This window comes from Danio rerio, chromosome 2 (genome assembly GCF_049306965.1).
Source record: "Danio rerio strain Tuebingen ecotype United States chromosome 2, GRCz12tu, whole genome shotgun sequence".
NCBI lineage: Eukaryota > Metazoa > Chordata > Actinopteri > Cypriniformes > Danionidae > Danio > Danio rerio.
In genome coordinates, this window is record NC_133177.1 from 9,284,121 (window position 1) to 9,310,079 (window position 25,959).

The 25,959-nt window shown below is 39.5% G+C and overlaps 1 protein-coding gene and 1 long non-coding RNA gene across 2 annotated transcripts in view; one reads left to right on the forward strand and one right to left on the reverse strand.

Moving 5' to 3' along the window:
- The window catches only part of ak5 (adenylate kinase 5), a 213,479-nt gene that overhangs the window by 94,518 nt on the left and 93,002 nt on the right, over window positions 1-25,959 (reverse strand). The gene's annotated exons all lie outside the window — the stretch shown is intronic.
- On the forward strand, window positions 4,255-7,026 carry LOC141377746 (uncharacterized). The gene is made up of 3 exons (XR_012390577.1): window positions 4,255-6,020; window positions 6,260-6,796; window positions 6,842-7,026. It is a non-coding gene; the product is annotated as an uncharacterized lncRNA (long non-coding RNA).

Below are 25,959 nucleotides of genomic sequence, written 5' to 3' on the forward strand. Positions count from 1 at the left end.
ATTCATTCATTCATTCATTCATTCATTCATTCATTTTCTTGTCGGCTTAGTCCCTATTAATTCGGGGTTGCCACAGCGGAAAGAACCGTTAACTTATCCAGCAAGTTTTTACGCAGCGGATGCACTTCCAGCCGCAACCCATATCAGGGAAAATTCATTTCTTATGTACTGTTTAAATAAACACACACCGAAAAGCTGTTTGAATAAATTCAGAAGATATTTTTAAATTTTTTTAATTTAAATAAAGTTTAGGTTTGCAGCTAGCAGACAGGATTAGTTTTGTATTGATTTGTTTCATTTTATTGAAAAATGGACCATTTGTGTCCATGTTAACTGTTATTAGATTTTTGAGTACTGGTATTTGAGGACGAGTGTTATACACCTTTTAATGTGATTTGTGGGATGTTGAATGTATTTTTGTTGCTTGCTGTTTTTTGGTGTGACATATGTGATGTTAAATGTAGCTGTGGAGCCAAAGACAAATTTCCACATGTGGATAATCAAGAAAGTCAAGTCATTTAGTAATATTTATGAAATTAACTTCATCCTTTTGGTCACACTATATTTAGATGGTCCGTTTGTTGGATTTAAGTTGCATTGCATCTACATGCCAACTTAATTCTCATTAGATTATAAGTAGACTAATTGGGGTTAGGGTTAGAGTTTGTTGCCGGAGCAGTATCAACAGATATTAAGCAGTCTACTAATACTCAAATGGATTATCAAAATAAAGTGTTACCATGGTTTTATTCAGCAAGGACAATCAAAATGAAATTAATCAAGTGACTTTGATGACTTTTGAATGCAATTTCTGTACTTTTGGCAAGAATATTGAAATAATGAAATCAGTCACAACCTACAGTACACAAAAAACATTATGCAGAACAACATTTAGTGGAAAGAATTCAGACCCCCTTAAATGTTTCACGCTTTGTTATATTGCAGCCATTTGCTAAAATCATTTAAGTTCACTTTTTCCTCATTAATGTACACACAGCTCCCCATCAACACCCCGAAAAACACAGAATCGTTGAAATTTCTACAGATTTATTAAAAAAAGAAAAACTGAAATATCACACAGAACTCAGTATTCAGACCCTTTGCTGTAACACTCATTGCCTCAACTCAGGTGTTGTCCAGTTCTTCTGATCATGCTTGAGAAGATGGTTCTACACCATAGATATATACACTAGATATCGCATAGGGACCATGAGCATGCGTCAATAGTGCCGCCACATTGGTACAGTGCTCCCAGGACAAATGTCATTCAACCGCACTAGACAAGAAAGTGTTATTACGTGAAGATGCGGGACTTTAGCGCTGTCTACGAGTGTAGTACTGAGCAAATAAAGAAAACAAAGCACAAAGGCAGAACATTACAGAGGTAAGATTAAGTTTTTAATGTTTTTGTATATTCTGAAATTTGTGCTAAACAGGTAGCGTTATTGATGATAATACAGTCACTTACTGCATTCACCATAAGGCAAAGTAGCTCCAACTCGCACTAAATACTCGACTTATGTTAGTTTTGTTAAAATAAAATCAGCAAACAATGCAAAATAAATATGACAACGAGATGCTGCGCTGCCAGTAACTTGTATTACTGTCGGCTAGTGAACGAGTCATTTATAACAGAGATTCATTCACAAACGAATCGCTCCCTCCGTCAGTATGAGAAGTAAAAGCAGGAGAGGAGGTGCATTTCAGGACACGGATTAGATCAAATTTAACAGGGAGGGTGAATAGTACATTTCTGTACACACAAACACAAGCTTTTTCTCAGGAAGGCCCATGCGGTCACTGATCCATCAATGTAAAAAAATGATGTAAAATTATAGTTTTCATTAAAAAAAAAATTGCATACTAACATCCAGGAAAGTCCTGATCATAGATATATGTGTATATGTGTATATTTTTGGCTTTGGATGGCCACAGTCCTCCACTGCAGTTTGGTCCTGCATTCATTTCAAAGGAGCGCTACCCTGTTCCAAAATGGCGGCTCTATTGACGCATTCCTTCCAATAGACAACAACAGGGTAGGCGACATCTAATGTATATATCTATGGTTCTACACCTTCATTTGAGTCCAAGGCTGCATCCGAAATCGCTTACTACTCAATAGGTACTGCATTTGAATTTACACATACTACCTGGCCATTAGAAAAATACATTCTATACAGTATGAATGTGAGCAGTAGGAATAGAACGTATGTAGACACTCGGACGAATGCATCAGCTATTTTGTCATAATCACATGAGCGATGCGTCGCTTCACTTTCATTCATGAATTGTCTCGAGCGGCATCACGTGCAGCGTGCATCGAATGCACACTTCAGAATCGTGTAGTAGGTAGTAGGTCATCCAGGTACTTCTTGCATACTGTTTTTCGAATTTTATGAATTCAGACACTACTCAGCTCTCATACTGATTTTAGCATACTATATGGAAGTATGCGATTTAAGACCCAGCCCATCTTTGCTTGATTATACTGACTGGACCTTATTAGGAAAGCCACATGTTTGTATATAAGACCTTATAGCTCACAATGCATGCCAGAGCAAATGAGAATCATGAGGTCAAAGGAACTGCCTCAGAGCTCAGAGACGGAAATGTGGCAAGGCACAGATCTGGCCACGGTTACAAAAAAAAGGTTCCCATTAGCTCAGTGGCCTCCATAATAAATGGAAGACGTTTGGGACGACCCTGCTTAGAGCTGGTCATTTGGCCAAACTGAGCTATCAGAGGAGAGGAGCCTAGGTGAGACAGGTAAAGAAGAACCCAAAAATCTCTGTGGCTGAGCTCTACAGATGCAGTCGGGAGATGGGAGAAAGTTGTAGAAGGTCAGCCATCACTGCAGCCCTCCACCAGCCGGGGCTTAATGGCAGAGTGACTCGACACACGACAGCCTGCAATTCTAAACACCTGAAGGACTTCGAGATGGTGATAAATAAGATTCTGTGATGTGATGAGACCAAGATAGACTGTTTTGGCCTTAATTCTAAGTTGTATGGATAGAATAAAACAGGCACTGCTCATCACCTGTATAATACAGTCCCACAGTAAGGCATGGGGGTGGCAGCATCATGCTGTGGGGATGCTTTTTAGCTGCATGGACAGAAAGACTGGTTGCAATTAAGGTAAAGATAAATGCGGCTAAGTACAGGGATATCCTGTACTGTGAGTGCCTGCGAGTGCTCAGGAACTCATGCTGGGCCAAAGGTTTACTTTCCAACAAGACAATGAGTATGTTTACATGAACATTAATAATCTGATTTTAATATGATTAACATAATACTCTGATTACGAGTCTACCAAGTAAACAGTGATTTTTAAAATTAATTTAATCCAATTAAGGTCATAATTGAACTAAACAGAAATCGAATTAATACATGTGGAGTATGCCTATTTTAGTTCCATTATTGAAGTGCAGCACAGATATGTAAACAACGCAATCAAACTATTTCCATTGTGTAGGATTTTTGCCACATTTTGCAACAGGATAGTCTATACCAGGGGTGGCCAACCCTGTTCCTGGAGAGCCACTTTCCTGCAGATTTCAGTTGCAACCCATATCAAACACACCTGCCTGTAATTATCACGTAGTGTTCAGGTCCTAATTAATTGGTTCAGGTGTGTTTGAAATGGGTAGCAACTGAAATCTGCAGGAAGGTGGCTCTCCAGGAACAGGGTTGGCCACCCCTGGTCTATACACACACTATTGTGTTTGACACTATTCTCTACACCTATAGAGTCAGTGAAGGACCACAGACACCTGCATCACAAAAAGCAGAGTTTTTTTTCCCGTACGGTGTGCAGAATCAAATTCCCTTAAAACAGCACTCTTACAGCAGTTCATACTTGCATCCAATATCTCGTTTGCGACAGAGGACATGCTTGAAATGTTCCCGAATAAAAAGTGAAAGTGCCAAACAGCAGTTAAAGTCAACAAACTACAGATGAAACACCCAAAATTACATGAAACCCTAAAGTAAATGTGGATAGCCTGGTGACACAATGATGTTAATCGATTAACGTGCTATAACATGTAAAACGGAATCATGAAAGGAAAATTCAAATAGCAACTCATGTAAACATTTTAATCATATTACTGTCTTATTCAAATTGTGGCAAATAATTTGATTACTCATAGACATGTAAGCGTAGTCACTGACCTCAATCACATGAAGTGGCTTTACAGCAACACTGGAAAAAAATATTCAGAGATGATTCCTTGGATTTACAATTTTTTTTTTTTTTAAGTGGCTATAAACAATTTGTTTGAGCTGAATTTAGACAAACAAATTAAGTAGAATTTTATAAAATTTAATTTGTTTAAATTCAACACAAATAAATTGTTTGCAACAGTTTTGCAGACATCATTTTTTCAGTGAAGTTTGTGACTGTTTTCGAATGGACCAGCCAGAGCCCTGACTTAAACCCAATCGAGCATCTCTGGAGAGCCCTAAAATGGGTGTCCACTGATGTTTACCATCCAACTTGACAGAACTGGAGAGTATCTTCAAAGAGTAATATTAGAAGATCCCCAAATAAAGGTGTGAAAAACTTGGCTGTATTAGATCAAAAGGGTGCTTCAACTAAATACTGAGGAAAAGGTCTGAATATTTAGGACAATGTGATATTTTAGTTTTTCTATAACAAATCTGCAAAAATGGTAACAATTCTGTGTTTTTTCTGTCAATATGGGGTCTTATTTTATTAATGAGGAATGATACTACACGCAATATAACAGAGTGGAAAATGTAAGGAGGTCTGAATATTTTCTGTACCCAATGTATAATAGAGATGCTAACATGCAAATTGGCTCTTTACACTGAACATATTTCCAATTTACATGTTTTTTTCCCCCATTAAAACATGTAATGCAACTAAATTCATTCTCTATCATAAGCAAATATCAAGGAAACACACTGCACTGTTAACGGCTCAATGTGCCCAAACCCAAAATGCTGTAAGGGAAAATCTGCTTACCAGAGGCTGAATTTGGGTTCCTCTGTATTAAAGATGTAAATAAACTTCACATTTCAATATAGAGATGGGGCTTTACAAGACACAATGATTGTAAAGATAAAAAAGCAAGCTATTTGAGATGCTTTAATTTGATTGAATTTGATTATGATAAAATATAATGAGTGTAAATGTAATTGTTTATCATGCTTGACTGACAGAGCCGTGCCATTTCCATCAACAAGTGATAAACAGGGGAAGCGTGTGTAGCATAATTTAGTTCTTCGTGACAGTTCCTGTGAAGACCTTTATCACAATCACACTGAGAAAGACTGAATAAGACTTTTTTCTTGCACTTCAGTTTTGTACGATTATTTAAAATGCATTTGATTGATAGTATATTTTAAAATATACTATACGGAAATCTACCAAGAGCCTTTTATACCCTGAAAATCATGTAATTAAGAGACATTATTATCAAGTCATTCAAAAATCACTCCAAGGTAAATGTGCACAGCAGAAAGCAAATGTTTAAGTCTTTTAAAGGAAATCTAGGGCATAATGAGTCCATTCTGTCGAATTACAGTATCCCCATTGTGAACAACAAGCTGAGCCTATTTGCAATAAGCCACATTGCTCTCATAAATTAGATGAACGTTGGAGTTCTGAGCCCTATTTAGATCTAAAGCGGGATGAGATTCAGAGAAACTGCGCTGGCTGTAAAGATCTATGATGACAACTCCTCTTCATGCTTCCTGCTTTCATCTGTGTACAGAAATACCTCCTTATTTCGAAATACACCCAGACTGATCCTTGGAGAATATCAACTACTGCTCTCAACAACACAAAAAAGAGATGTGCAGAGATGTGCGCTCATAGGGAGAAGTTTTTGAAGGCATTCTGTAGTTTGTATTGTTGCAGAAACTTGTGAATATTGCAATACTTGATGATTTAATCATGAAAAATTTATAATTAACAAAGTCCAGTATATAAATAGAATCATTAATCATGCTACATATGTGCGTATAAGTCCTGAATACAGAAATAAAGAGAGGGTGCTCGCTGCAGAGCCATTTGAGGAGAGGTGAGCTCCAGAGAAGGGGGAGCATGAGCTGTCGCTCCTCCTCCTGTAAGCTGTTTTAATGCGTACACCAACCCCACCTCTAACCCTACCCCCAGTGACATCACTCGTAGAAGAAGTGCAAAAAAGGTGGAGCTCAAGCTTAAGCTCCCCCTCTCTGGAGCTCACCTCTCCTCAAATGGCTCTGCAGCGAGCACCACTTGGAAATAAAAGGCAACAGAGCTACACCTCAAAATACCAGCCACCAGACTACACACACGTTCATAACACGGTCATAACTCAGAGGCTCCAAATTCCCAGCGGCATGAGATGGTCATTTAGCTAAAGACTTTATGTTTGTTCATTCGTTCATATATTCCTCTTTTCCGGGGCTGGGTCGTGGGGGCAGTAGTCCAAGTAGAGAACCCCAGACCTTCCTTTTCCTAGACACTTCCTCCAGCTCCTCCGGGAGGATGCCGAGGTGTTCCCAGGCCAACCGACATAGTCATAGAGACATAGTCCCTCCATCCTGTTCTAGGCATTCCCTGAGGCCTCCTCCCGGTTGGCTGGGCATTCCTGGAACACCTCCGTAGGTTGGCATCCGAAACAGATGCCACTTCAGCTGACTTCTCTCATTGTGGAGGAGCAGCGGCTCTACTCAGAGCTCCTACTGGGTGACAGAGCTCCTCACCCTATCTTTAAGGGTGCACCCTGCCACCTTACAAACGAAACTCATTTTTAGTCTCTTGTATCCAAGATCTTGTCCTTTTGGTCATGACCTAAAGCTCATGACCATGAGTGAGAGAAGGTAGGTAGATTGACTGGTAAATCAAAAGCTTTGCCTTTTAGCTCAGTTCCATCTTGACCACAAAGGACCGATACATTGACCACATTACTACTGCTGCTGCACTAATCCGCCTGTCAATCTCAAGTTCCATCCTTCCCTCACTCATGAACCAAACCCCAAAATCAACCCAAGCTCATTCTGAAAACGTAGTCCCGCAGACGTTTCTGGAGACAGCGGAATACGTCCTGGGAGGTACGTATGGCTGCATTTATTTTTTTCAAGCAAACGCTGCGGGGCGGTGTGACACTGTTCCCTTTCGCAACCGCTTACCTCCTTGTGGAGGGCTTTCCCGCTGCAACCCGTTTGTCCACTCAGCTCACCGTGTACGTCGGCAGGCTCGAGATGCAGAGAGGAGTTGACCACAGCGACCGGTTTCGAGTCCGTGGGTTCAGGTAACAGGGTGAGAACTCGGTCAAATCCGAAAACGCGGTAGAAAAAAAAATCAGGGCTTTTCTTTTTTTGGATGGTTTTTGTAAACTGTTGCTTGGGTTTAGGAAAGCGAGCGGGCGGGCGGGTCAATCTGTAAAATTGGTTAGGTTCAGGGAAGGAGGAGGGCGGGTCAGCCGATTGGCCGGTCGCGCAGTCAATCATCCGGTCAGTCGGACATCGGCCTCTGGTGGGTTCACGCGAGAACCGCACTCGCGAGAGGCGTCTGAGGTGCGAAAAAGCGCACAACAGCTGCCTGTCGCGGATTCGCGAAAACAAAAACTGCAGCCATACGTACCCGCTGGGACGTATTCCGCGGTCTCCAGAAACGTCCGCGGGACTACGTTTCACCAATGAGCCTGGGTTCCCCAGAATACTTGAACTCCTCAACCTGGGATAAGGACTTTCCTCCAACCTGGAAATGGCAAACCACCTTTTTCTGGAGAAGCACCATGGCCTCGGACTTGAAGGTGATGAAGACAACAGAACAACATTCTCTGCGAAAAACAGAGATGACTCCAATCAACACTGCTGAAAACAGTGATAGTGTTGAAGGCAATGATAAAGACTAAATAAGTGCTAATATTTTTCATATGTTGCACTTACTTATCTAACACAGACTCATTGAGAATACGTAGTGCCATATACATATCTAGAGAGCGTGAATTATTTAGCCAGAGGTGGATGGGTTTTTCCGCTGTTACGAGTTTGCCCAATGGGTCGGCGTGTATTGCCTAATTTACACTAGCAGTGACTTTGTAGTTGCCAGTCGCTCAGGGTGGCAATCTGCTGCAAACGCAGGTATGTTTAGGTCTACACCACGAAGGATACAACCGGCCTCTAAGCGAACTGAGAGATAATCCCTTGAGCTCTTCTAATGCTCCTATTGGCTGTCACTCGAGAAAGTTGCACTTCATTTGCAAAAAGCTAAAGGATTCTCAACTTTGTTGCGTCGCTCACCACACCCACCTGGTCACCAATGGTCGCTGTTGCTTGTGTAGACGGAGGTCGCCGGAAGTCTCTCGCGGGAACAGAAAATTGTGTTCTAATTTTAAAAAAAACACGAGAACAGTTGTGTTCTTATGTTTAAAGAAAATAATAATAACAAAAAATAAATATCTCTCTCTCTCTCTCTCTCTCTATATATATATATATACAGTATATATATATATTATGTACCTATGACAGAAAACAGAATAAGCCTGTCCTATTTAAGACTGAAGGGCTTTATACTGTAAAGCAACCATTCTGGATGTATTTTATACTGCTTATTCATCAACTACTTGTCCCAAAACATAAAAATAATAGAATGAAATCATTGTTTTAAGCCATAATAATTTATTAATTTTTCAATTAACTGCAAAGCTGTTGAGACTTGAAAACACCTGAAGGAACATACGCTAACTTGCGCATTATTTTGTTACAAAACACTACCAAAGAGTCAAAAATTGCTGCTGTAACAGACAAGTAGATACACATGAATGTGGATGTAGGAATCTGGGTTTGAACATATTCACTGACAGTCAAGGTGATTTGAAGTTCCCAGTTGAGCTTCTGTTATTCAGCGGTTGTTATCCCAGAATAACATAACTTGGAATGTCGCAACTGACCAATCAGAATAAAGTATTCCAGACAGCCGTGTAATAACATCAGTCAATGCACTGCGAGTTATGAATGGCATTTTCATTAATTTATGTTCACAAAGATCAATATATAAAACAATATAAGTATTTTTTTATGTTAGCGAATACATTAACTAATATTATCTAATGGAAACTATTATAAACTGTTGGGCCCAGTTTAAATCTGAAACTTAGAGAATTTTTTTTTCAATATGGTCAATCTGTGCTTTTTCACTAATTACTTAATAAACATATTACTAATTTACTAAAATATTTGTTAAATTTTGAAACATTTTAAAGCATTTTTAACAGCTATTTTATCATTTAGTGCAAGAAAAGCTTGTGGTCTACTTGAGCCATAATTGGAAGCGGAGGAGGGAGATTGCTGTTTCCTAGAAGGAGCTCAACCTGCCTGAACATCAGCTTAAAACAGAATGCCCAACAAGATGGGGATCTTGACAAGCTGTGGTCCAGAGGATGAACAACAAACCTGTTATTGGATGTGTTCTCAGGCTAGACACCTGACACCAACCTGGCAGGATATTGAAGTCCTTGAAGTTATCAACAAGACACTCACTGAAGGAATTCACTGAGGCTCTCTCGAGTGAGCAGTATATTGCTATCTCCTCATTCAAGCCGGTTCTCCATCTTTTTGAGACAGTGATGGCAGTTAAGTCAAAAATCCTGTATTACTTTAAAGAAAAGTATAGTGATCCACACATTTAAAAGCTGCCTTGATATAGCCACAGTATTGGATTCATGGTTTAAACTGGACCACATCAGTAGCGTACGTTTCCATCTACCTCTTTTAATGTGCATTTTGAATATGCGCATAAAATAATTGTTTGATGGAAACGCCAAGATGCGCATAAACGTTGAAAATGTGCATAACGGATTAGGATGAACTTTTTATTCGATAAGAAAAGATGCGCATAAACTGCGGTGGAAACACAACCGAACAAATTCCAGTATGCCCATTAAATAAAGGTCTCTGAGATCTCAAATTTCTCTTGCGAGAGTCATTTGCCACTGTTGTTCTCATGTAAATCCACAAGAGGCCGCTGTCTACTGACTGACTGACTGACTGACTGACCGACCGATCGACTGACCCACCCACTTCCTTCTCTAAACCCAATCGACAGTATTTTGTAAAGCAATCCAGAAAAAGAAAAGCCCTCACCTGATTTTTACCATGTTTTCAAATTTAACCACATTCTCACCCTGTTATTCTTTAACAAACTTGAACCCCATCATCGTGGTCAACTACTCTCTGCATCTCTGCGTACACGGCGAGCTACCGGACAATCTGGTAACAGTGACAAAGCTGTCCACACAGATGTAAGCAGTCAGTTGGTAAGTGCGAAAAGGAACTGCATCATACCGCCCCATAACGTTCGTTTTAAAGATAAAATGCAGCCATACGTACCTCTGGCTGCATAATTTGCGATCTCCAGAAATGTATATAGTAGGGATACATTTTCAGAATGAGCCCATGTTGTTTTTACTCCAGCACTTTTATTGAATGTCCTGTTTTCCCTTTAATTTCGTTCTGTTTTGAACTCGAGTGCAATAAAAATGTTGAAAAAATGAGAATAGTGTGAGAGAACCATGCATTAGGACATAAATCAGTTCTCCAAATGATTTAAAATGCTGCTGCAAGGCTGTTAAAAGGTAGCCAGAGGTTTGATCACATTGGACAATAATAGAACAAAATACGGAACAGGAATATAGAATACAATGGAGTATTATCATAGAATAATAACAGAATAATGAAATACAAAACTTTTATTTGGAGACTGTGCATTAACTTTCAAAGTTTAGACAACGAATCTCCTTCTACATAAAAAAGCAAAAAATGTGCATTCAATTTAAGATTCAATAAGCTTAAAAACTGAAATCCCATTTAAATAAAATGCTAGCTCTGAAGGTCCATTCATCTATCAAGCGGTTGCAGTGGACAACTTCTGTTCAATCACTGCCCTTTTGTGCGTGTATATGGAGAAGAGACCACAAACTGGCTTATGTATACACAAAATGGGACAGTGTATTTCTTATATTTTCATTGTTTTTCTATGTAAGCACACTCAATGGATGTGCATGACTTTTATATATTTGCACCAATCAGAATAATCCAGAGGTAAGGCAAGTGCTGTGAGTTCTGTTTACAGTAGTATGTTGGCATGGCAACTGTTTTATTTGATGGCAACATTGCAGAGAAGGCTCTTTAAAAAACATTCCTGATCGCTGCATGATCTCGCGATTTTAGACACAAATATGTATTCTGTGTGAAAGGCACTCAGTTGTTGCATTGGCATGGTCTTTCCCTGGTGATTGCCACATGTGGACTGACTGCATTTATCAAAGTACATACACTACCTGACAAAAGTCTTGTTGTCGACCCCAAGAGCAACAAACAATAACTTCACTTCTAGTTGATCATTTGGAAAAGTGTCAGAAGGTAGATTTTTCAGATGAATCATCTGTTGAGCTGCATCCCAATCATCCCATATACTGCAGAAGATCTATTAGAACCTGCATGGACTTAAGATTCTCACAGAAATCAGTCAAGTTTGGTGAAAAAAATCATGGTTTGGGGTTATTTTCAGTATGGGGGCATGTGAGAGATCTGCAAAGTGGATGGCATTATCAACAGCCTGAGGTATCAAGACATTTGTGCTGCCCATTACATTACAAACCACAGTATAGGGCAAGTTCTTTAGCAGGATAGTGCCCCTGCTTATACTTCAGCCTCCACATTAAAGTTACTGAAAGCAAAGAAGGTAAAGGTGCTCCAGGATTGGCCAACCCAATCAACAGACATGAACATTATTGAGCATGTCTGGGGTTAGATGAAGGAGGAGGCACTGAAGATGAATTCAAAGAACTCTAGGAGTCCAGCAAAAACACTTTCTCTGCAATTCCAGATGACTTTATAGTTATTTGAGCCATTTGAGAGATGTATGAATGCAGTCCTCCAAGCTCATGGGAGTCATACACAATATTAATTCTTTTTCCACTGCACCATGCCTTTATATTCTATACTGTACATTATTTCTATTAAATGAAAAAACTTTTGACTAAGCAAAGTCAAACCTTACTGTACTAAATAAGTAATTAAAATTTAAACTAAATAATTCATTCATTCCTTTTCTTGTCTGCTTAGTCCCTTTATTAATCCAGGGTTGCCACAACGGAATGAACCACCAACTTAACTTATCCAGCAAGTTTTTTATGCAGCAGATGCCCTTCCAGCCGCAACCCATCTCTGGGAAACATCCACACACACACTCATACACTACAGACAACTTAGCTTACCCAATTCACCTGTACCACATGTCTTTGGACTGTGGGGGAAACCGAACCGGTTTGCAAACACACAGAAACGCCAACTCAGCCGAGGTTCGAACCAGCAACCCAGCGACCGTCTTGCTGTGAGGCGAAGGTGCTACCCACTGCGCCACTGCCTCGCCCTAACTAAATAATATATTTTGGTAAAATACACATAATCTAGAGGCCTTTGCTTTTCATATAATGCATTTGTGATACCAAATAATCAACTAGAAGTCAAATTATTTGTTGTCCCAAACACTTTTACTGTGACAAATACATGTACCATTTTCACCCTAATAAACATATCTTATCCATCTAATCATATCAATATTTCCCTCTCTACCTAATTCTGTACTTGCTGAATAGGAATACTGGAAAAATACAAGAATCAAACCAGAACTTGGAATTTAATGACCTGAATGAGAACATATTTGGGTTTCATTTATGGTTTTTTAGAGGTTGAGAATAAGGAGGAAGAATATTACCTATCAGCCAGGTCAGAACTCTTTGCTAAAGGAGTCAAGGGAAGGAGGCCATGGATGTACACAAACCAGGAACCCAACAGGCAGAGACATAGCAGGAGGTGGATATCTAGATGTATGTATATAGCTAAAGAGTGCTAGTAACCCCGAAGGATCTGCAGAGACACTATTTGTTCTGTAGGTTTATATATATATATATATATATATATATATATATATTTTTTTTGACATGGACATCACAATTAAAGTGGACAACCAAATGCATTAGTTTAAGTGTTTTTGCAAACTTGCTAATTCTCAACACCTGTCCAGGTGGCTTAAAAATTGGCAAAATGGAAATATAATAAATACATATACACAGCATTAAAATTCTTTACATAAAATTACTGAAGGCAAAAGCAAAGGCGACATGATCCAACAAACTATCAGTAGACTATTTGTGCAAACACTGTTGTTTTGTTTTTAACCACTTTTTAAGAACACTATTAAAAATATTTAGATTACTTTCTGATTTTAAGCTAACCAGTAAATCATTCCACAGTTTGGTTCCCTTTACAGAGAAGACAGATTGACCAAAGGAGATCTTACACTATGGCACTAGACAGTAACCATTAGCAGTTGCTCGTGTAACTCTGTGAGAGGTTTGATGCCTACTGATTAGCTCAGAAAACAGTATTGGAAAATGATTATTTAAACATTTAAAAAACAATTTAAGATAATTAAATTTAATAAAACTATCAAAACTAAGTAGGTTATGTTTACATAAAACATCACAATGATGCCATTGCATAGGCTTTAAGCAAGCGGCAACCTCCCGCTCTCTCTAAGGAAGCCAATACGGAAGTAACTAAAACTGCAATTCATCCGAAATTCCGCTAGTCTTAGCCGCTCCTGGCTCCAAAACAGAGCAAATTTCAATTGAGCCCACTGTTAGAATGGCCAACTTTACAGCAGAAAAAAAGGTGTTTACAGCCTGGTACAAAAAAAGGTTTTGGTTAATACAGCTAATATTACCCTTCATGACAACTGTGAGGGGGGTGAATTTTTTTATAACTCATCCGTTTCCTTTATATTAAGTTATATTTAGTTTGCATAATTAAGGGCGTGGTCACTTGAGTGACAGCTAGGTCTCGCTGGTCGCCGTCACGTCACCTCAGCTGAATCCTGCAGATCAGCCACTGAACTCGGCATATTTATCGTATTTCTTTGTTGTTTTATGTAGCTTTACACAGTCAACTGCCTTTTGGACTTTTTTCCTACAATTATTTGATGGAATGTCATGCTGAGTGCACTTAATTGTGCTCACAAACCGTTCACATGGCCTCCGTTTCCCATGTGAGTAAATTTATATACTTATATACCATCTCTATACATGTATTTGTTTTATTTAAGATCATTTATCGTTTATATTTATATTTAGAGCTGTAATGCACTCCAGAATCTGTCAGACTGATTAGCTGTAGGCTCTAGAACAGTCATCTGAAGCGTTGTCATACAGTGTTATGCTGGATTTCATTAATAGTCTTACATTAACTAATACAGACTATATCTGAAGTGTTTGGATGTAATTCGCGTTTTCCTCCTGTTGAGAAACCTCATAAGAACAATGTTTAGTGGCTCAATGTATTACAGCAGTGTTTTTAAAAGACTAAACACTTTATTGATATAGTATACAACCAAGCACAAGTGGTCAGAATACAAACGAGTCACAAGTGATAAAGTATTAAGCGTTCTCCCAAAGTAAACCAGGTGTCTGAACCAGGTCCAACCTAAATGCAGCATGCGTCTGTAGCTCCGCTCACTCTCCGCCTCTTTGCCCATGTTTGGTATCCCGCCGTCGGCGTGATGACGCGCGAACAAAATGGCGACGGTTGGCCGCGCCTACTTGTGGCTTCTTTTGCGCTCTTTAGAAACCTATGGGTGACGTCACGGATACTACGTCCATATATTTTACAGTCTATGGCTTTAAGTCCATAATTTTAACTGCTTGTTTATATATTGAGTCAACGGGCTTCAATGTAGCTGATGTAGTTTTATACAATGAAAATTGTATCAAAGCAGATTTACAGCCAAGCCAAAGGTGACAGTGGCAAGGAACCAAAACTCCAGTGGATATAAAAACAAACCTTGGGAGAAACCAGCCCCAGATGAAGGTGCAGTTCTCCTTTGGCTAAACAATAGAGAGGCAGAGCTGCAATGCAGTCAGAATCGGATGACTGGCTTGTCAGTGATATTGAGTGCGATGAGCATGTTCCACAGAGTTCCCCTCCAACCTTAATCAAACACACTCAAACTAGCTAATTAAAAATTCTAAGAGCTACTAGAAAGCTACAGCTAGGTGAGTTTTTCTTAAGGTAACTTGCTCCTTGGAAAGAAAGTACCCTGGTGGAGTTTAGATTTGGAGTCACAGATTTTAACAGCTCTGTGACATGGTCGGCTCAACAAAAAGAGAAGGAGCTTAAAATCCATCAAAGACTTACAGTGTAGAACATCAAAGCTCCATTTCAACTTTCAAACTCAGACATTATTGTCAAGTCAGACACTTGGTCAGCCATTGTGCAGGGGCTTCATTGTGCAGGGCTTCTGCTGGCCCATGTGAGCTGATTTTGATTGTCTGCAGGTGCCGATGCTCCAATTTTCCTCAATTGGTCAAATGGTGAAAGGAAATCCACAATGCACTAGCACCTAGTCCACTACATCTTGAAAGCTTTCTCAACATCTCCTGTTATCTGGTTAGGCACAAACTTGAGACCTACTCAGAAATACTGCCATCATTGATTATCAGGTCCAAGAAATCGGTTGTGCTCCTCAAGGGGGTGATATCATTTGGTTGGAGGATTTGAACTGCCACTAGATTGAGTTTTAGGGGTCAATTCAATCGTTGAAATCAAACTCAGGTCCAACAGACAATCAATCAATGTTTAATCAACCTCTGTGCTTCGTTTTGCTTGGGAACTAATGTGGTCAGGACCGAAGTGTATTGGACTGTATTCTCTGGAATGCTCTCAAGCACTGGAGTTGTTCATCCTGATAGTTTGCTGAAGAACAGCGTCATAGTTCATTACCATAAAGTTAAATGTTGATTTCAACTCTTCTTGACCGCCATAATGTGTCATCCAAAATGTTTTTCTGCCACTTTTGCTGAAGCTTAGTTCAGGCTCCCATTGAAAATGAATGACTTCTGGCTACTTTGATGCTCTGTTATGTAAATGTATAGTCATGCGTTGATGCCTTTATGCTTGAAAGACTTTGGCTGTTTCTCAATATGCGTTCTTCAGCGGTCTTGCTTCCTCGTGTTCTCGTGCAACGTCATCATCAGCTGTTCAGTTCAGTTCCAATACTCAAGACCGCAAGTACGGAGGACGCATGAAACTTCCCGGATGTGTTCTTGATATCGAGGACGCAACGATGCAGACTTGAGCACCGAACTCGCTCTGGAAGTCCCAGAAGTCATTGCGACTAGAGGGGGGAAGCGCTGCATTTTATTTTAATTTATTATTATTATAAAAAGTTTAAAAATATTAATAAGTTCAGAGATATATTAAAGTTCAGAGATATCACTTATTTACCCCAGGAGTTTCCCTAAATGAAACGGTGAAAGTAAACATTACCATAAACATCTTAATAAAGGAATAAACACATTAAGGGTGTTTTTTTTGCTGAAATTCATATTAAAATCTTTTATTTATATTGTGCAACACATATTTATAATGTTTTTATGCAAAGTATATATTTTGAAAAGGGGAAAAACAATAAATCGTTGTATGAAGGCTGTAATGTTTAAACAATTTACCATTTAAAACACGTGAAGGTCATGTGACCATCAGGAAGAACGCAGCATCTCATTTCTGAAAGGACGCGTTCTCTGCCCTTGCGGTCTCCTGAGTTCGTTCTTCCGAGGACACCTGGCAAGACCGGTCTCCACAAGAACACAAGTCCGTTCTCTGCGTTCTTGGAATTGAGAAACAGCATTTGTCTCCCCTTTAAATGTTTATTGGTAAAATTCATTCATTCATTTTCTTGTCGGCTTAGTCCCTTTATTAATCCAGGGTCGCCACAGTGGAATGAACCGCCAACTTATCCAGCAAGTTTTTACGCAATTTAGCCTACCCAATTCACCTGTACCACATGTCTTTGGACTGTGCGGGAAACCGGAGCACCCGGAGGAAACCCACGCGAAGGCAGAGAGAACATGCAAACTCCACACAGAAACACCAACTGCACCACTGCCTCGCCTTATTGGTAAAATAGCAATTTCCATCAAAAATATGTATTTCACCTTCATCTAACATTACTTTCACTTTCTTTATGTAATAATGCTCCAACTAAAGGTGAGCATTAGCAACCGGTTTATTAAAACACTCACAAACGTGCTAAATATAGACCAAGAACAATGGGAACAGGAGACTTGTTTATATCAAAAACTAGAGATCACATTTTAAGACACAACCAATGAGCAACTACACAAATGACTAGGACGACCAATGAGAACAGGACACACGAAGAAAGGAGCATACTGTATAGCTTCGGGTGCTCCAGTTTCCCCCCAGTCCAATGACATGTGCTATAGGTGAATTGAATAAAACTAAATTGGCCGTAGTGTATAAATGTGAATGAGTGTGATGGGTGTTTCCCAGCACTGGGTTGCAGTTGGAAGGGCATCCGCACTGTAAAAACATGCTGGATAAGTTGGCGGTTCATTCCGCTGTGATAACACATGCTAAATAAAGGGACTAAGCCAAAAGAAAATTAATGAATGAAGACTAAACTACAAAATAATAGACTAGACAAAATGAATCAAAAACACAACTTACTTCCCCTAGAGGTGGCTTCTGATAGCCAATGAACACACAAAATAAAGTCCATGTGGATGGAGGACAGGAGATGCACGCTTGAAAGTTTTAAGGCAGGTGGTGACCCAAGCTCTGAATCCACTGGAGTTTGTGTCCCACAATCCCGGTTGTTGCTAGATCGGATACGTTTGCGGCCGGAAGTTAACGATAATTATTTCTCTTATTTATTACATTTCCCATTTTTTGTTTAATATTATTTATTGTTTATTAACATCTACCCCCACCCCAACTGTCACAGTAACATAAACAGTAGTTGTACTGAGTATTATTTATGTTATCTATTAGATTACCCAATAAATAGTATTTTAAACGCCTACCCCCACCCCAACCCTAAACCCAACCGTCACAGTACTGTAAAAATATTTATTATTGTTATACAGTGTCATAAAAATAATGCTGCTATATTAATGTGCATATCGCACTTCCTGCCTGCCGCATATTCGATCTAGACTTTACCCACAATCCCTGGGTTTATTTACCCAAAACGAAAACCTTATTTTAAGGACATAGAATGTATGTTCCATAAATGTTAATGATTATGAGATTTTAGACTCATGTTGAGAAAATCTTTTTAAAGATAGGAATGACACTAAGTGGTTACCACAGATTCCCCAAAGCACGAAGGTCACTGGTTCAAGCCCTGGCTGAGAAACTTCCAGTGTCTATTAGGGTTTCTTCCTGGTGCATGTGAAAAATACTCAAAAATGTCTGTCAATGTTTTAAAACTATTATTTGATTTACCAAAATCACACAAGTGGCAACTTCACATCTGTCACATCCATAACGCAAAAGTGTCACATCCATAACGACACTTTTTCCTCATAAATGCAGCAAAATAAAATATATCATGCTTGTTATATAGAGAGACATATTTTATCCTTTTGATTATCATTTTTTCTTTTGGGTTGTGCAGTTTAATTCACAGAATTTCTACAAAGGATGTTGTATACTATGTATACTACATTCCTACTCTCACCTATGGTCATGAGCTTTGGGTCATTACCGAAAGGACAAGCTCTCGGATACAAGCGGCCGAAATGAGTTTCCTTCGAAGGGTGGCAGGGTGCACTCTTATGGATAGGGTGAGGAGCTCTAACACCCGGGAGGAGCTCGGAGTAGAGCAACTGCTCCTCCACATTGAGAGAAGTCAGCTAAGATGGCTCGGGCATCTGTTTCGGATGCCTCCTGGAAGCCTACCTAGGGAGGTGTTCCAGGCATGTCCAAATGGGAGGAGGCCTCGAGGAAGACCCAGGACACGCTGGAGGGAATATGTCTCCCGGCTGGCCTGGGGACGCCATGGGATCCCCCTGGAGGAGCTGGAGGAAGTGTCTGGGGATAGGGAAGTCTGGGGTTCTCTACTAAGACTGCTGCCCCCGCGACCCGGCCCCAGAAAAGCGGCAGAAAATGAATGAATGAATGAATGAATGTTGTATACTGTAAACTCACAGATTTTTGGTCACATCCATAACAAGTTTATTTTCCTCCATCAAGTACAAAACATGTTTACAGATTTATATTTTTCTGGTTCCTTAACTCTGTGGTCAGTTGTTTTGGAAAATATAAACAGATGTTTCAAAATAATGTTAGCATATACTTTCGCAGTAATATTATATTTTCGGTTTTTACTGCAAATGTTACATCCATAACGCTGGAATTGCTCCTATACAAAATTTTGCATTTTAAACATTAGTACACCTACACATTGGCCTTATATTATTAGTGTTGTTTTACCATATGTTTGAGAATGAACAATAACAATAGGCTAATCATATTAACCTTTAATTTACATTTACAGAATCATGAGAAAATCGTGATCTCGATTTTAAGCAAAAAAAAAAAAAAAAGTGATTCACATTTTAGCCAGAATCGTGCAGCCCTAATACTTATCATACTTCAATTACAAAAATTGGTTCAGTAAAGCCATTCTATAAAAAAAAAGTTTTGCAGTTAGTGAATTTCAGCCCTGAAGCTGTTTATGCAGTACCTGCAGGCAGAATGAGACCTACAGCAGCAAAATAGCCAGAACTGACAAACTAAAGTTAACAATCTGACAGTCAGCACACAGACTCTGTTGCATGTAGTCGACATTAAGCAGGCATATAACAGTTTATTCATCTCGAGGGAACCTGATACTATATATATATATATATATATATATATATATATATATATATATATATATATATATATATATATACATTTTTTTTTATATATATACAACAATACGTTTTCTGAATCTCAAACAATGTTGCATCACCATTATTTGGAAAATCTTGCAAAATGGCCACTAAACCAGTTAACTATAAACACATTCATTCTTTAGTATTTTTTGTTCCAACAAAATGTACAAATTTTGTGCCCCCCCCCCCCCACATTAGTCAGATGTTTATAAACCAGTTGTACAAAGTATTTACCAATGGAACTAAAAAAGGGCACATTATTTATATCTGTTTCACCTACAACCCACAGGGACCCCGTCACCATGGGAACTGCAGAGGTGATTGGGAAAAGATTTCAAAATCTTAGGTTTATCCAACTTGAAACGCAGGCAGTTGTGTTTCATGAGATGCCAGCCACAGCCCAGCATCACCGAAATGCAAACACATCTCAGCAAGCCTAGCATGAATTCCCTCCATGCCACATCAGCAGCAGTCAACCACATCAATCCGGTGATCGGATTTCTCTCCTGCACCAAACAAGAGCTGAAACCTTACTCGATTTCTTCCAGAATTTATGTTTAAGCAACCAATTGATTGATTGGTTAATCAATAAATGATTTATCTAATAATACATTCGTTCATGTATTCATAGGAAACCAATTCATGTATTGTTTGTTAAAGAGCTCCTATTATGCATTATAAAAGGTCATGTTTTGGTTTTGGTCTCCAACAACAGACTGATATGCATGCAAGGTCAAAACACACTTTCATTGTCTTATAATAGGCCTTTATTTTTACCTAATTATCCCAACGACTCCCTTATGTTTTGTTTAGCGATTCATTTGTTTCCAAACCCCTCCTTAGCATGATGCTAATCTGCGCTGATTGGTCGGATGAACATATGGGGCTCTATTTTGATGATCCATGCGCAAACTGCAGGGCGCAAATGCATTAAGGGCGCGTCAGAATCCACTTTTGCTAATATAAGGATGGAAAAATCTGCTTTGCGATGTGGAACATGGTCTAAAAGGGTAGAGCTTATTTTAGTTATAGGTGTGTTTTGAGAAAAAAGTCTCATCTCCCATTCCCTTTAAGAGTCAGTTGTGTCGCGCCATGGCGCATTTGCTATTTACATGATGCAAAGTAAGTGTAAGTGGAAAAAGTGAACATTTTACTAGCAAGAAAACAGTTAAACAGAGCATCTGCAGCGCGAGAATGAGAGATAAGGCCTCTTATTATCTACTTTCACTTTCGCTCTCATGGATAGGGAAACCTTGTGCGCACAGACATAAATTAGCCTATAAACAATTAATTTTGTTTGTTAAGCGCAAAGATTTGTTTCAAAATTATTTCTAAATTCAGTTCTAATTTCCAGCAAACGAATAAATGAACAATAATAACGAAGTGTGGTGAGGAAGTGGTGATGAAGTGAAGTGTAGTTATATCCTAAAACCTGACAGGTGGGCAAATGCAAAGCTTGTTTAAAAAAAATAATAATATAAATATGAATATAATAAATAATACTGCTAATAATAATAACATTAAACAAAAGCAAATTGCTATGAATGAACTGAAAAAGCCTCCCGAGATGAAGGATTCAGGGCAGTGGTTTTTAAACTCATGTAGGCTAGAAAATAATATGTTTTGTAATATTTTAATCCTTTATATTTATATCCTATATATATCCTTATTATATCCTATATATATATATATATATATATATATATATATATATATATATATATATATATATATATATATATATATCCTTAATATTTTAATTATTTTTCATCTGTGAAGACATTTGCGTATTGCTCTACATCTTGTGCGTATCTAGCAGTGTGTCAGCAAGGCGAACAACTAACGCGCTCTGCGCTGGACAATAGACCAGCTTTTTTCTAGTCTATAGAGCAGACTATTATAGTTTCTCAACTCGCCAGCAATGCGCCTCAACACGCCTACCTTTTTAGACCAGAACGCCTATGGGCGCACAAATGAGCGCAAATGCATTTGCTATTTAAACAGCGTGGTGCAAACGTCAAAACGACTCTTGCGCCAAGCTGAAACTAGCAAACAACAATTGCGTTGCGCCTTGCGCCGGGTGTATGATAGGGCCCAAAGAGATAAACAGATACAGTACAAGCGGTTACACGAAAGCGAACACAATTAAACACATAATTTGCAAGCTAGAGAAAACAAGGAGGCAACCATTTTAATCACACTTCAGCCCCATTTACACTAATACTTTTTTAGCTTTAAAACAGCGTTTCTGAACAACTCTATGTCCACACTACATCACTGAAAACGCACATCTAGTGACCACACACACACACACACACTTTGGCATGCGATGCAGAGTATGTGGACATCTGAGCTCCAGACAGTCATCTACCCAGATGAGAGCTGAGCACGTCGGACTGTTCATAAATGATCTACCGCTGGAACATATCTCACTATATTTGTTAAACGTGATATTTAAATCATCTTGTTCTCTATATATCACGACATATTCCCCAACTTTGGTCTTTTGAATCTTTTATTGTACTCGGGTAACGTTTTGGCTGAGCACAATTAATTTATAATAATTTATGTAACCATGTACACTGATTCTGCACATTTGACTGATTGCTTGCCTTTATTTTCTATAATGTATAAACTTATTGTATGTTATACATTTATAATGGCCATTGTTTCTTATCAAAACTGCTATTCAGCAAAACAGACAGTTCCTTATATCATGTTTTCATTTTTTTGTTAAGAAAGTGAAACAACTTAGCCGGGGGGATGTAAATGAGGTTATAAGGTTCCGACGTGTTACCAGACGTGTCCTCGGGAGTTTGTTTTCCATATCAAACTTTCAAAGTCTGAACTTACTAGGAGAGGATGCAAGACTGAACTGTATGTAGGCTAATTAATATTGAGGAAAAGCCCCAATCAGATAGGCGAATGCCTGCAGCCACGCCTCCATTTTGTATTGTCACCGTTTTACGCCATTCACACTAATACGGAGCAGCAGTGTTTTCAAACTAAAACGGCCTCTTCGGCGTTTTCAAAATGCTCCGTTTTCAGCACTCGAAAACTCTGGCGTAATGTGAACGGATGGCGTAACCGTAGCAAAACTTATGCGTTTTCGAATTAAAACATATTAGTGTAAACTGGGTCTTATTTACACTTGTAAAATGGAGGAAGAAACTGATCCATGAACTGTGAAAGGTCCTGTCAAGCTCTGACAAAGTCCCATGCATCAATAGTCTTTTCTGATCTTTCCTTTAACAAACGTGTGACGAGTGCCACGTTGTAAGCATGTAGATTGCTGAAGTACTCATCAGAAAAATGATGGGAACCCAGCACAATGCTGGGGCTATAATGCTGCAGTATTTTTGCTAAAATAAACTTGCTTATTAAACAGCCGCATCTTTGGGTAGAGAAAATAACACTAACTTTTCCTCACACTTCAGAGCATTGAGTCTTCACGACATGATTCAACCGGGATCTGCTATAGTGTTTGTTTTCTTTTTTTTCTACAGTGTTTGTGGGCAGGGCCGGGGATTTAAATTTTCCCGGGTCTGCATGCGCAACCAATGGGTGGGGCTTGAGTTCTGTATCAATGTCACGCCGACACGGTTAAAGACTTGTTACAGCGGCGATTCATTCGAACCACTATGAGTCGACTATTATAAATGAATCAATAGTTTAAAACACTGTGCACTTTCAGATTTAAGCCTTAGCTGGATATTTCGCTTCACTTAGAGCTGTGTTAAACACTACATGGAAGGTCATTTTCAAAAACCCATAATAGGGGCTCTTTAATAATGGAGTGACTAACAAATATAAATACTCTGAAAGGTGGACTGTATGCAAACTAACAGGACAGGAGGAAATGTGTGTCTCAGGTCAGGAGTCAGGTAAGTAATGACAAGCCCAGACAATGGCTCTGTGTGAGTGAGTTGCTGCATCCCACATACTCTCTGTCCTAAATAGTATTCAATAATAGAACGAGCGTGTCCCATTTCAAATGGTGCTTCTCAGTTTTTATTTGTGAAATCTCATTTCCATTCCTCGAATCCTAGTTTCACCACTTTAGGATGCAAGGGAAGGACACAAGGAAAAGATGCGAGGGCAGAGGAGCTGAAGTGAAATTATACAGTATATCTTTCTTAAATGAAAAGTAAAAAAGTGAAGCCTTGTTGTGACCAATGAAATTGATCCTTCGCTTTTAACCCATCCAAGTGCACACACACTATTTTGAATGAGTCAGAACACACACACAAACACACAGTGAGCATACACCCAGAGCAGTGGGCAGCTACCGCTTCTAGTGCCCGTGGAGCAATTAGGGGTTAGATGCCTTGCTCAGGGCCACCGCAGCTGGGTATCAATGGAGTGAGTGTGGTTCATTTACTCTCCTCCTCCTCAGTTAGTTCCTGCCGGGACCAGAAATTGAACCTGCAACCTTTCAATTACAAGTCCAACTCCCTGACTATTAGAGTCGACACCAAACAACTACCATTGACAAAACCCAACTGTGTTGTTGCCTCGCGTTGGCTCACATGTGGTTTCTCCTGAATCAAAAAGCTTCCCATGAACACACCAAATGAATGGGCAATGAGGGGCAGTATCTGTTTTCTCATATAGAACCGCAATACAGAAACTTCCAATGTGTACTGTATGTGCAAACATGTGCAAAAATATCTTAAACAAAGCATTGTTTAGTACCATTATCACAGTAACTGTTACTCACCACAGAGGGATTCGCAAATATTTCTGGTACTGTTTACTGGCAGTAGGAACTGTCTTGCTTTGTGTCAATAATCAGAGCATGAGCAGTCAAGATCAAACAAACATCTAAATCTTGCTTTATACATATTCATTAATACACAATACTTAGGCTTAATCCCAAATCTCTTTTTATACCCTTATCTATTCCCCTCGGCCCTTGAAACAGAGTGTGAAGGAGAAGGGCTTTAAAATTTATCTCTAAGAAATGGGACACCACAAAACCTGCACCACCAAACGTATCTAACGTATGCATATTTGTGCCTGTGGACCTAACTTTCGGACACCACACCTTCCACAATGCATCGGCCCCTTACGGCTTCCCCTGCAGAGGGTGGGCCTGCGGGAGGATGGTCCCACGTCGCTCCTTCGGGCTAAGCCCAGTCGGGTTCCGTGGGAAAAAACCTGGCCCCCAGGTGCTCGCATATGCATGTTTTTGTACTCATAAGGGGTTTTTGAACCGCATTTTGTCTGACTTTTTTTGCGTTGGGAGACCCTACCAGGGGTATTAGCCCCTGACAACATAGCTCCTAGGATCACTCAAGCACTCAAACCCCTCCACCACGATAAGGTGGTGGTTCATGGAGGAGTCAGCTGAGGTGGCTCTGGCATCTGTTTCAGATGCCTCCTGGATGCCTACCTAGGGAGGGGTTCCAGGCATGTCCGACCGGGTGGAGGCCTTGGGGAAGACCCAGGACACGATGGAGGGACTATGGCTGCGTCCGAAACCGCATACTTCCATACTATATACTACGCTAAAATCAGTATAGTATCAGAGTAGTATGTCCAAATTCATAGAATTCGAAAATCAGTATGCGAGAAGTACCCGGATGAGTTACTACTTCCGGCGAGATTCTGGAGTGCGCATCCCATGCCCGCTGTGCTATCCCATGATGCTCCGTGAGCTAATTCATGAATGGGAGTAAAGCGACGCAATTGACGCAGGTAGATCACGTGACCATGACAAAATGGCGGATGTGGTACGTCCGAATTCCATTCATACTTTTCACGTTCATACAGTATAGAACGTACTTTTCTAACGGCCGAGTAGTACGTTTAAATTCAAAAGCAGTACCTACTGAGTAGTAGGCGGTTTCGGACGCAGCCTATGTCTCTCAGCTAGGCTGGAATTGCCTCAGGATCACCTCGGAGAAGCTGGAGGAAGCGTCTTGGGAGAGGGTAGTTCTCTACTAAAACTGCTGCCTCCTTGACCCGGGCCCGGATAAGTGGTAGAAAAGCAATGAATGAATGAATAAATAAGAAGCATAGTGTGTGATTATACTTGGTCTTTCTTTGTTGCTGTTAAAACCACCAATCTGTAGCTCTTTTATGAAATAATAGTAAATCACACTTTATATCGCAAATTGCAATTTTGATCAAACAAATCAACATTTTTTCTACATTCTTAACCCTACATTTCAGCACTGAACCTTATATAT